General features: G+C 33.4%; 1 protein-coding gene and 1 long non-coding RNA gene across 6 annotated transcripts in view; one reads left to right on the plus strand and one right to left on the minus strand.

The window, feature by feature from the left end:
* LOC140689971 (uncharacterized) overlaps window positions 1-9,752 on the minus strand; it is a 45,633-nt gene extending 35,881 nt beyond the window's left edge. For all 3 annotated transcript variants that reach the window (XR_012065119.1, XR_012065118.1, XR_012065117.1), the window contains exon 1: window positions 9,588-9,752. This is a non-coding gene — a long non-coding RNA (uncharacterized lncRNA). The remainder of the gene's footprint in view (window positions 1-9,587) is intronic.
* LOC102532653 (cadherin-10) overlaps window positions 1-13,342 on the plus strand; it is a 104,706-nt gene that overhangs the window by 16,231 nt on the left and 75,133 nt on the right. The gene's annotated exons all lie outside the window — the stretch shown is intronic.

The following is a 13,342-nucleotide window of genomic DNA, read 5'->3' on the forward strand; positions in this document are numbered from 1 at the left end:
TGTTTTCTTCGCAGAGGAATTGGGCTGGTGTGGGCTCAATCCAGAAGCCTTTGTAGCTCATGATCTAAAGAGAATTTGCATATTTTTTAAGGCTGGATTTAAGAGAAAGAAAGAAAGAAAGAAAGAAAGAAAGAAAGAAAGAAAGAAAGAAAGAAAGAAAGAAAGAAAGAAAGAAAGAAAGAAAGAAAGAAAGAAAGAAAGAAAGAAAGAAAGAAAGAAAGAAAGAAAGAAAGAAAGAAAGAAAGAAAGAAAGAAAGAAAGAAAGAAAGAAAGAAAGAAAGAAAGAAAGAAAGAAAGAAAGAAAGAAAGAAAGAAAGAAAGAAAGAAAGAAAGAAAGAAAGAAAGAAAGAAAGAAAGAAAGAAAGAAAGAAAGAAAGAAAGAAAGAAAGAAAGAAAGAAAGAAAGAAAGAAAGAAAGAAAGAAAGAAAGAAAGAAAGAAAGAAAGAAAGAAAGAAAGAAAGAAAGAAAGAAAGAAAGAAAGAAAGAAAGAAAGAAAGAAAGAAAGAAAGAAAGGAAGACAAACAGGAGTGAATATGGTGTGGAGACTACGTGGCCCTCAAAATTCAAAATAGTTACTCTCTGCCCTTTACACACACACAAAAATGCATACCGAGTATACGGACCCTGTGTTTGTGGCTTTTTTAGGATTAATAGTACAGAAAGTCTTCCTTTTGTGTCGTCATATGGGACCATAAAAATGTCTGTGCATGCTGAAACCATGCAGCTTGTTCTTAACATTCATTGGGGAAAATTAAACTTCTGTTACTTTAGAATTTTTTTTTTTTGGTCAAAGCTTCAAAACACTTCTAATATTTGCTCTAAACTTACAGGAAATAAAACAGTATAAAACTAATATTATTGAGTGTGCTGTCACTTAAAAGATTAGAAACATTTGTAATTGAAGTATTTTACTTCAGAAAAAAAGAGTAGTTTGAATAGTGCTTCCATTCTTCTCATCCAATACATGACACATTTTTTATGTCTTGGCAAATTCTCATACTCCCTTCCAAGTTTTGTTGTTGTGAAATATCTCTGAGTTCCTTTAATGTATAATGTCGCCTGGATACCGGAAATTACCACAGAATATTTTAGCGCTGTTCACCTCCACCATGAATTATACTGTCACTGTCTTTTATGTTCCTTGGTTGTTCAGATTGATTCACACACTTTGTATTCTCTTCACTATTTCTTCTTCCATGTCAGGCTTTCAGTTAGGGAGGACTTGCTTGCCTTTGTTATGAAATAAATGTTTTCATTAGTATGTATGCTGGTGGTGATATCTTCAGCTTTTTTTACCCGAAGGTATTTTTGGCCTTGTGTCAAAAAGTTAATTTTTGTGGGGATAGAATTTGAGAGTGACAGTCACTTCAGGTAGCATTTCTCTGTCTCCTGGATTATTAGTGGATTGTTGCTACTGAGAAATCAGCTGACAGTCTGCCTCTCCTTTGAAGATAATTGGCTCGTTTTTGTCTGACTGCTTTCAAGTTTTGTCTTAGGGTTCTCTATTTTACTTACACACTTTAAATCTAGCTCAAAAATATTGGTGAAGGTCAGCGTATTGTTACAGCTTCTTACGGTCAGTTTTTTTTTTTCTTTACCTTTAATTACTTATGCATTTTCTTTCATTTATTCCTCTACCTTTGCTTATGGTAAGGTAATTTTCTCTCTACGTTCACAGCATGAACAAAACTGGGTTTAGCTATTTAATATTTGCATTTCGAGTCTATGTCTTTTGCCTTGAATTGTGTACCTGTTACCCAAGGAACACAACAAAGCTAAAAAGCAAGCTTTCCCTTCTAAACATATTTTCATAGAAAAAGCAACTTTATGATCTGCTGAGTTGTTTTGTTTTGTTTTTGTCTTTTTTTAAATTTAGGTATTATAGCACAATATTGTAAATCTTCCTGAGTGTTATTATGAGTTGCAAATATATTTTCCCTAGCATATATTGTATTTTACCATTTGAGTAGGTACCTGTAAACAAATTATTCAGTTAGTTTTATGAAGTTAAATTATTTATTTTTGTCTTCTTAAGTTGTTTCCCTCATTTTTCTGATCTCTTCTTGTAAAATGAATTCTTTCATTTTTCTTTTTCCTTGCTAAATCTTTTATTCCACAGCCAGATAATTTAGTATTTATTCCCTTCAAAGATATCCTCCCATATAACCACAACACACCATCAAAGTCAGGAAATTAACATTGATGCATTACAAACATCTACCTCAGGCCCTATTAAAATTTTGCCACTTATCCTCATATCATCCTTTATAGGAAAACAATGCAGTTCACAATCATACGTTGCATTTATTTGCCATGCCTTCTTGGTTTCTTTCTGTCTTCTGACAAAGTTCTCAATATTTCTTTGACTTCATGATCTTGACACTTTTGCAAATTACAGGCCACTTACCTTCTGAAATGTTCTTCAGTTTGTGTGTGTCTGACGATCTCTCCTGATCAGATTTGGGTTATGCGTTTTCAGCAGGAAATCACACAAGGGATGCTGTTCTCATTGCATCCAGTCAGGGGTCACAAGATTTCAATTTGTGCCATTACTGATAATAACTGTGATTATTGGATTAAAATGGCATCCTCACTGTAAAATTATTCCTGTACCTTATTCCTTTTTTATTTAAATTTGCTCATTAAGATTCCTTTTTAGAGCAGTTTTAGGTTCACAGAAATATGATGAGGAAGGTACAGATATTTCTCAGAGATCCCTTGCCCTTACACATGCCTACCCTCCTCATTATCACCCTCCCCCACCAGAGTGATGCATTTGTTATGATTGATGAACCTACACGGATAATCATTCAAAGTCCATAGTTCACTTTACAGTTCACTGCACATGTATGTACTGTGGGTTTGGGCAATATAATGACACGTATCCAGTAGGATGGATCATAGGGACCACTCCACTGACATAAAATTCCTGTGTTCTCTACGTATTCATCCCTCCCCATCTCCTAACCCTGACAACCAATAATCTTTCACTGTCTCCATAGTTCTGTCATTTCCAGAATGTCATATAGATGGAATCACACAGTATGTATCCTTTCCAAATTGGCTTCTTTCATTTTACTCTCCTCATTTTTCCCCCAATGAATTCTGTTTATGTTTTAACCCCTTCCTATGCTATTAAAATATCTTATATCAACTTTTATGTCAATGTTTTTACTCTTGTTATAGAAAACCCATTTTCTTCTCACTTTTTTTTAACAGTTCATGCCTACTCTCCTGAATATTGTGCCCATAATTCTTATGTGGTTTAAAACAATTTACTATATAAATAATTACCTATGGAATATTTTGGAATTCCATATAATTCTTTAATCCTGTAAAACAAAACAATCCATACCTGTTTTGTCATAACTTTCTGATGACCACTTTTTGTATGTATCTATTAGTCATATTGTTTGCCCTCCTTTTTTCCTATTCTAGTACAGTTATGCAGATTACAAGCCGGTCCCTTTTTACTTGTTGTTGAAAACAATGTTTGTATTAGTCCAGTTATTTATAGGCAAAGGCAAGAATGCAGAACAGGAATTCTCTGTATATGTGAACTAAGTAAGAGGCAAGACTTTTGTTTGTTTGATTTTACTTCTTTGCAGCCGACTCAAATTAGTGAATTTCAGACTTTTTAAAATGTAGATTTTTCTCCTCTTTTGGTCTCATATTAACATAGCTTCCTGCAAATATGACTTTTCTGTTTGATTTATTTTATCTGCCATTTTTGGGCTGAAACTCATCCTCTTTACTTCTGTGATCAACCCACATAGCTATTCCCTGTTTTTCTGAAGGGTCTTGATTTTTTTTTTTGCCATATAATATCAAATAATTTGTTAAATGGAACTCTGCCAAAGTTTTCTTAGATCCTCTGCTCTGAGTATTCTCTCTTAGTGTCTTTTCACCTTGCCATTTGAATAAAAATTCACTACATGTGGGTGTTGCTTGGTTTCTTGTAAGATGGGACTGGTATTTTTCCTTCTTGATTTCCTAAATTCCTTTAGATGTTTTAAAAAAGAGGAAGAGGGAAATCTCCATACAGTGTTATTTTTAACTAGAAGTTATAAGCCATGTTTCCAAAGCTCCATTCTGGATTCCCAGAGAATGGTTGACTCCATTCCTCAAACTCTGTCTCTTGGATTTCTCAGGTCCTTCTAGACTCCAAATTAATTTTGATTTCTGGCCCAGCTAGAGCATGAGACCAAGACTGACTTCTCCATAGCCATCCAGACAATAAGTTTTTTGTTTTGTTTGTTTTTCCCAAAGATTGTTTAGTAAAAATATCATGGAGTTTTGAACCAGAAAAGCTTTGCATAAATTTGAGTCAATCTTTTCCTGGATTTATGATTTGTGTTAATGTCTTCATTATTAAACCAGACATAGTAGTAGGAGTGTGCTGGAGTAAGTTCATGCCTGATTGCAAGAGCCCATTTAAAATTTTCCAAGATGTGCATTGCTCAATGCCACGTTAGTAGTTTTAAATTGAGTAAAATGTGATATTTACACCACAGAAACTGACAGACAGTACAAATCAGGCCTCCTTTCCCTGGAGAGTTAATTGTTAAAGATTTGCCAATTTAACACTTTACAGCAGCTTTTTTTTCACAAAGATGTTGCTAGAATTGAACATAATAATTTATGGAACGCATTAAGTATGTTTTCTGGCATATTGTTAATACTCAGTAAATGTTAGTAATTTCCTTCCCTTCTTGCCTTCCTACTACTCTACTCCAACCAACAATGTTTTAACTTCCTTCAGAGTTCATGGAATTTCTTCTTAATTGTTTCATTGTTCTTATACTGACCTTGACTCAGAACCGAATAATAGTGCTTTCCTGGCCTCTGACTTAATTTATTTTCCTGTTGCATAATTTGCCACTCATTTCTTCCTTTGAAGCACTTTCTTACTGCCGACCCCTGTGCCTTTTAGCATTAATCAATCTTCTTAGTTTAATTGAAGCTGTTCTATTTCTTACATCTTATTTTTTCCCCTTGTCCAACAACTTAAAATCTGTCCCTTTGTCTCTGCAACTTCAAGATTCATCTTGAATCTCACTAGTAAAATGCACTGAGGCATTTAAATGATTAATATATTTACCCTGCATGTTCAACCCACTGCTGACTACTGAGATGCTGATTATGATGAATGCCACAGTAAAGTGAGAAAGGACCGGTTCTCCCCCTAAATTCTTAAATTGGATCTCTACTGCTGCAAAATTCCTTGAGTAATTTTCAACTTCTAAGAGAAGAAATGAGATTAATGGGCACTGTTTCTTTTCTTTTCTCAGAACAAATTTTGAAAAAAAAGGCTCTATCGGGAACAAATCTTTTTTTTTTTTTTTTCTAAATAGGTAAGAAGCCAGAGAGACTTCAAAACCAGTGGCTACTAATAAATTCTTCATCTCACACTACAATGAACCTGACTTGATCATAATTTCTTTGGGGAAAATCAGAATGATTTCAAAGCTTTCACAAAGTAGCTTTTTTCCTTCTTGGTAAAATTTAAATGGTTCCAAAGCAAATTAGATTAAAAATGAGCAATGCAAAACTGTCACAAGCAGACATTTTCAGATAAACTCTAGAGACAGTCTTTAAATTTTGGATCTAATCAGATAAGATTGCAGAGAACATTTTACCAGTATAAATTTTAGCAGTAGTCAGGTAACAAGCAAATAGTGTATATTTGGGGTATTGCACGATGTAGCCTTTCAAAACACATATTAGGTGTTTGTTTGTTTGTCTCTTTTGCTTTGTTTTTTGCATAAGCATCTGTGGAAGGGAAATATAAGAATCAGGATTGAACTAAGGGAGAGTTAATCAGTGATGTCCTATGGCCTCAGCCCACCTCAATGGGGCTCTGGAGCTTAAATATCCTGCCAGAAACTTCTTTCATTGAAATAGTCAGACCCTCCTACCCGTCCACAATTCTGCATGTGAGCTCCCCTGGGAAATGGTGACTTTGGGTGAGGCAGCTCTCTGAAACTGAGACAATCCGTGAAGGATTTCCCACAGCTGGGGCCACATTCTGTGCTTCAGGGCAGAACTGGGGCTGACAGCTCTGCGCGAATCACAGAGAAATGTTTTTAGCCTTATTGTTTTCAGTTAAGACAAACTTGAATGCAAAGATTTTATCACTGTTAGAAACATAGGCAAACGTTTCTGCAAATTAATATCACTAAGAAAATAATTGATTCACACTGCAACAGAAAACTGGAACATTTTCAGGCAAAAATATATCTCAAGAAAAGCACATACTTGCCCACATAAACATGCACATATTACAATATCTTCCCAATAAAGAATAACAATTTGAAATACATATATATGAAATACATTTACTAAGTATACTAAAAGTTTTTAAATGTTTAAATTTTAAAAAGCTTGCAGTCATTTTAAATAATATAAATATGTACAAATTATTTTAGAAATTACATTAATGGTTCTGGGGCAAAGCCAGGCTTTTGACAATAAAATTATTTAAAAAATATCTCAGTGAGTCTTTAGGGGCATGCATTTATTACATTTCTCTTCACGTGTATAAAAGGCGTTGCACATCATGTATATTAAAATATGCTGATAAAGTTTCTAAAATAATTTATTTTATTATTGTGGTAAAATATACATAACATAAAATTTACCATTTTAATCATTTTTAAGTGTGCAATTCAGTGGTATCAGAAACATTTAAATTTCTTAGCAACTATCATCAGTATCCATCCAGAGAATTTCCATCAGCCCAAATTGAAACTCATTAAACAATTATTTTCCATTAATGCTTTACCTGTGCCCCACTAATCTATTTTCTGCCTATGAATTTGCCTATTCTAAGTACCTTATGTGAGTCACACAATATTTGTCCCTTTTTGTGTAGCTTATTTCACTTAGCATAATGTTTTCAAGGTTCAAGCATACTGTAGTATGTATCAGGAATCCATTCCTTTTTAAGGCTGAATAATATTCTGTCGTGTGTACACACCATATTTTGTTTATCTAGTCACTTGTCAATGGACATTTGGTTGTTACCACTTTTGGCTATTGTGAATAGTGCTGTTGTACAAATACATGTTTGAGTTCCAGCTTTCAGTACTTCTGTGTATGGACCCAAATGTGAACTTTCTGGATCATACGGTAATTCTATATTTAATCTTTTGAGGAAACACCATACTGTTTTCCATAGGCGCTGTACCATTTTACATTCCCACCAACAATGCAGAAAGGTTCTAATTTATCCACACCCTTGCCAACATTTGATTTTTTTCTGTTTTGCTGAATAATAGACATCTTAATGGAATCTCATTATGGTTTTGACTTGAATTCCCCTAAGGACTAATGATGTTAAACATCCTTTCATGGTCTTAATGGCTATTTGTATATCTTCTTTAGAGAAATGTTTATTCAAGTTCTTTGCCCATTTTTAATTGGAATGTTTGTTAAATTATTTTATTTTGAATGATTTTAAAATGTGAATTAAGAATACATTCTCTATGCCCAATCTTTCTTTATAGAGGTACTTGCAATATATTGTTTTCCCTTTGATTTCTATTCTGTATTTTTAATTTATTTTTATAACAAGCCTACTTTTTAAGAATGTTTTTGAAATTGCTTATACTAAACACAAAACTGAAAATACATAGTTAAAGCAAACAGTGTTGTAAATTATTTTGGGGGGAGAGTAGATCACAGGACTTGTGTTGAATTCCATGCTCTGCCACTAACTCTGTATGATTGTGAGAAAATCATTTAATTCCTTGTGTTTCTCATTTTGTTATCCCTAAAATGGAGTATTTAGGTGACCAAATTTGAGATACCGTTACATTCTGTAATTCTATATTAACACAGCTGATAAAAAGCAAAGAAAGTAAGAAATACACACAGAGTTAGACAGTTATAGGAATAGGGAGATTATATTTATTGGCATATTTAAACTTTCTCAAAAAAATCTCTTTATGAAAAGCATCTTTAAATTTTAAAGTATAATTTACTTACCTATACAAAACACACTGATCTTAGGTATGGTCTGTGGTGTTTTGACAAATATATCAACCCCTGAAATTGCATGAAAATATAAAGTGTTTCCAACACCTGGAAAGTTCCCTGTGTGCCTTCTTTGTCAATCTCCTACCCACATCAGGCAACCACTGTTCTGACTTCCTTCGACCGAGATGGATATTTTTTCATTTAGAATTTCATGTAAAGGAATTTACAAAACAGGTGTTCTTTTGCATGTGGCTTCTTTTTCTCACCATAATATTTTTTCGGTTTTTGCATGCCTTTGTGTTTATCAGTGGTTCATTCTTTGTTATTGCTGAGTGGTGCTCTATTGTATTAGTATGCCACAACTTGTTTATTCAGTCTCCTGTTGGTAGGTGTTTGAGTCCTTTTGTGTATGTGTGTGCATGTACATGTGTGTGCGTGTGTGTATGTTTGGCAAATGCATAGAAGTGAAGTTTCCCATTATGGATTAAGTATATGGTTAACTTAGTGAGAAAATTCTAATTTTCTTCTGAAATGGTTGTATGTACCATTTTAAACTCTCACCACTAATGTATGAGAGCTCCTAATATCCAATGTTCTGGAGAACATTGGTGTTGGTAGTGTCTTTATATTGAGCCACTCTGCAGAGCACATAGTGGAATTTCAATACGGTCTTTATTTCCATTTCCCTGATGGCTAAGGATGCTGAGCATCTTTAATATGGCTGAATAAAATGGCTAATGGCTGCTGTATAATATATATGCACATAATTCCTTCATGCAATGTCTTTTTGACTTTTGCTCAATGTTTTATTAGGTTGTTGAGATTTTATAAATTGAGTCATAGGAGTTGTTTACATTTGGATGTAAGTTTTTGTCAGATATATAGTTATTACAAATAATTTTCCTCCCAGTCTCTGGCTGACTCATTCATTTTCTTTATGTTGAGGAGAAGTTTTTAATTTTAATGAAGTCTGTTTTATCTTCCTGTTTTTCTCTTTTTATCGTTAGTGCTTTCTGAGTCCTAGCTAACAAAAATTTTATTACCTTAAGGTCATAAGGTTATTCTTCCTTCATATTTTCTTCTGGTAGATTTATAGTTTTGTATTTTACATTTAGCTCTTGCATACATTTTTGTGTACAGTGTAACACAGAAAAAGGGTTTTTTAATCACTGTTATTTTTTCCATTCAGAGAACCAGTTGTTTTAGCATAATTTGTAAAAACACTTTCTGTTTGAAATGTTATATACCTTAGTCAAAATGAATTGACCATATATATTCTAGTCTAATTATGAATGATCAATTCTGTTCCATTGACCTATTTGTATATTGTATATGTTATCTTGCTTATTTGTAGCTTCAGAGTAAGGTTTGAAATCAAGTAAGTGCACCAACTTTGATTCTTTCAAATATTTTTGACAATTCTATGTCATTTGCATTTTTGTATAAAATTTAGCTTCATCAAAAATATATTTAAAATATACTGGGTTATTATTTGGTTTCTATCAAATGTATAAATCAAGTTGGAGAGAAGTGACATCTTATAGTAATCTGCTTGGGCTACCATAACAAAACACCACAGACTGATGGCTTAGGCAACAGAAACTTACTTTCTCATGATCTTGAGGCTAAAATTTCCAAATCAAGGTCCAGCAGGTTTGGTTTCTGTTGAGAGCTCAACTTCTGGCTTGCAGATGGTCAACTGTTCACAATGTCCTCACATTGGCCTTTCCTAGGTGTGTATGTGCCCATGGAGGTGGAGATAGGGTGGGGAAAGAGAGAACTCTCTGGAATCTCTTCTTCTATAGGCACTAATCCCATAGAATCAGGGCCCCATCTTTATGACCTCATTAACCGTGACTACTTTCTTAGAGGCCCCATTGCCAATTATAGCCAAACTTGAGGTTAGGGCCTCAACATACGTATCTGGGGGGACACAGACATTCAGTCCATAACACATCTTAAAATTGAATCTTCCAATCTATGAACATGCTTTATGTTTTTATCTATTTAGGACTTCTTTTTCTCTCAGTAATGTTTTGTAAATTTAAGCATAGAGATCTTACATATATTCTGCTATGGCTTTCCCTAAGTGTTTTATGTTTTTGAATGTTATTGTAAAAGGTATGAATTTTAGAGTTCACCTCCTAAGTGTATTTTGCTAGTATGTAGAAATACAAATTATTTTGTATTTTGACCTTGCATACTGTGGCCTTGATTAATTTATTTAACTGATTTAGCATTTAAAAAAAATAGATTGATTAGGATTTTCTACACAGTTAGGTTGTCTCAGTAAATATAATTTTACACCTTTTCCTTTCTTCTCTTTTTCTTCCCTTTCTTACCCTTGCTGAACAACTGAGTTAAATCTTTTTGGGACAGAGCATCAACTTCAAGGGCTAAAAATGTCTCAGTTGCACAGAATGAACAAAATCAGGATAAGAGGCATTTTTAGGGATGGCAGCCAGAGGTGGAATGTCAGAGACTGAACATAGTAAAGGAAACTATATAGGAATTTGGACTGATGTGGGCTGACTGAGTCAGAAAAGGATGTGGTGAACATACACAAGGTGGAGTGTCCCAGTGTGAGAGTCAGAGTGTGGGCTGAGGAGGGCATCTATTCACAGGAAAGGCCAGTATGACGTACTGGAACCTGGGCACGTAGCCGATGCCTCCTGAGAGAGAAGGGATGGTGGCAGATAGGGGAGATTTGTTACATATAGAGGGATTGATCAAATATGAGAATAGTTTAAGGATCATCATAGCAAATATTCTTTCTGTAATAGAAACGAGTTAGAAATAAGGAAAGGAAGAAAACTAGAATACTTCTGTCCTGTTGGACTGCAATTAAAAATATGGGTGTGAACTCATGGTTTTTAATTTATTTGTATGTGTTGACATAGAAATATATCTATGTATATGTATAGTATGTGTTATAGTGTGTGCAGTATAAGTAGTGTACAAATATTACTGAGTTGTATCCAATAAGACAGCCTGAGGAAAGCAACATCCCAGTGACAATGAGTGTGCCAAACACCCCAGATATTTGTTTCTAAATAACCATTTTTGACTAAGAGGAACCAGAGATCTTTTAAGAGACAGATGATTCCACAGCTGGAGCAGTGTGTGTACAAGACAAACCTGCCCTATCTTGTTGTGTCAAAAAGCAAGCAAGTGCTCTAAGAATGACAAACACGTAAAGGACAGAGAAGCAGCTTGAATAGGATCCCTCTGGACAAACTGAGGGCTATTTGAACATCCAAATAAATAATATTAGTAAAGGATTGTAACCCATTGGAGAAGATGGAAAGCATTAGTTCATGAAGGTATAATTTATTAAGTACCTGATTAGAAAATTTTATGATGATTGGAATATTTACATAGCATTTTGAAAGCTTCCAATAAAACATGTATTCATTACAAAGGGAAAATTTATAATTTTCCAGTTGAGAAGACTGAATCCGTTGATCAAAGTGAATACTGTCAATATAGAGATAAACTGAAAGTTGTCCTTTGTTGACGGGATGCAGTAAAAACATAAGACCACTTCTGTAATAATCCTATCAAAAATGCCTGACCTAAATCACAACATGAGGAAACATCAGACCAACCTGAAGTGAGGAAAATAATGACACAATAACTCAAGTGTGATGATCATAATTGTTCAAGTCATCAAGTTAAGGAAAAATTAACTGTTCCAGACTCAAAGATACTAAAAAGACATAAGCCTAAGTGCAGCACATGATTTGAGAGGAATATTTTTACTGCAAAAGATAGTATTGGAAAAATTGGTGAAATTTAAATGGAGCCTGAGGATGATAATATTATATCAGTGCTACATTAGTGATTTTGATAGAAAATTTGAAATGTGTAAGATAATTTACTTGGTAGGAAATGCCAACTAAAGAACTCAGGAATGATGGTATCTCAAGTTAACAATTTATGCTCAAATGGTTACGAGAAAGATAAGTTTTTTATACTGTCATTCCAAATTTCTATTTTTGTGAGTGTTTAAAAATTTTTAATGAGTTTATTTCTCCCATTGCAATTAGTACACCTGTGATTGTATTTTTATTTACTAATTGTAATGGTTAAGACTGTCAGCTTTATGTTAAATGGAAATGATGAGGATGGAAAATCTCCTGTTTTGACCTTATGAGGAAATCAATTTGCCTTTTTACATCTTACATGATATTAACCAAGGGGATTTTGTAGAATAAATGAAAACAAAGTTTTGAAGTTGCTTATGATGAAAAAATAAAATAAAAACACAATTAAGGCTAACAGTCTTGTAGATATTTTTCTGGAGAGTGCATTATGAGACATGTTGTATCCCATGCTCTGCCATAATTATCATTATGATTATGGGCAAATTATTTAATCCCATGGGGTTCTGGTTTCATCATAACTAAAAGCAGAATAGTTGGGTGAGGTTAAATTTGAGACACCCTTACATTCTGTAATTCTATATTAGCATGGCTAATAAAGCAAAAAGAAAAGAATACATTTCATAGGTATAAAAAGAGGGGGTAATAACTCTTGAATTACTCAACTTTTCTCTATAAATCTTTTCAAGGAAAGTATTTTTAAGTTATTAAGGTATAATATGTATAATATGTTTCATTATAAAATTGTGAAAGTAGTATATTTAAAATATTAACTTGCATTTTTAAAATTTATATAAATGGTATTTTGCTAAACAGTTTCTCTTTTTTCTTATTAACATGATGTATTTTAAAGATTTATAATATTATTTCTACACTTACAGTGTTAAATTTAACTGTTGCACAGTATTTCACTATATGCATCTACCAAACTGTAAACAAGAATAACAAACAATCAGCCCTACTCGGAAAGATTCCGATTCAGTTGGTCAACAATAAGAACCAGACATGTTTTTTGTTTGTATGTTTTTGTTTTTATTTTTTAGATTTCTGTGCATGGTCCTTGCATGGGAATAGAAGCATGAGCCTGACTTCCCCTTAAGTTCTGAATCTTTGTTTATGATTAATTACTATGGTCATTGTCTCTTGGCTTCTTTAAAATATTGTGATTTGTTGCTCCAAGCTTAAGCTTCTTCAGGATGTTTTAGGGTGACCTGATCTTAATGTCAGTTGTTTTATGCTGGTTTTGATTTACTCTAGTTTTGCATCATTCTAAACAATTGGTACTTACTCTCAAAATGTAGGAACTTTACAAAAACGTTATAATTTCCATTCTAATACACCACAGCAGTTTGATTCATTAAAAACATAGGTATAGCCTATTCTTTCATTTCCATCTAATTGTTGGAGAGGGATAAATAAAAGATGGGAATAGCCTAAAAAAATTACACAGGGAGAGATGAGGGAAAAGAAGAATGCAG

The sequence above is a fragment of the Vicugna pacos genome, chromosome 3, assembly GCF_048564905.1.
Source record: "Vicugna pacos chromosome 3, VicPac4, whole genome shotgun sequence".
NCBI lineage: Eukaryota > Metazoa > Chordata > Mammalia > Artiodactyla > Camelidae > Vicugna > Vicugna pacos.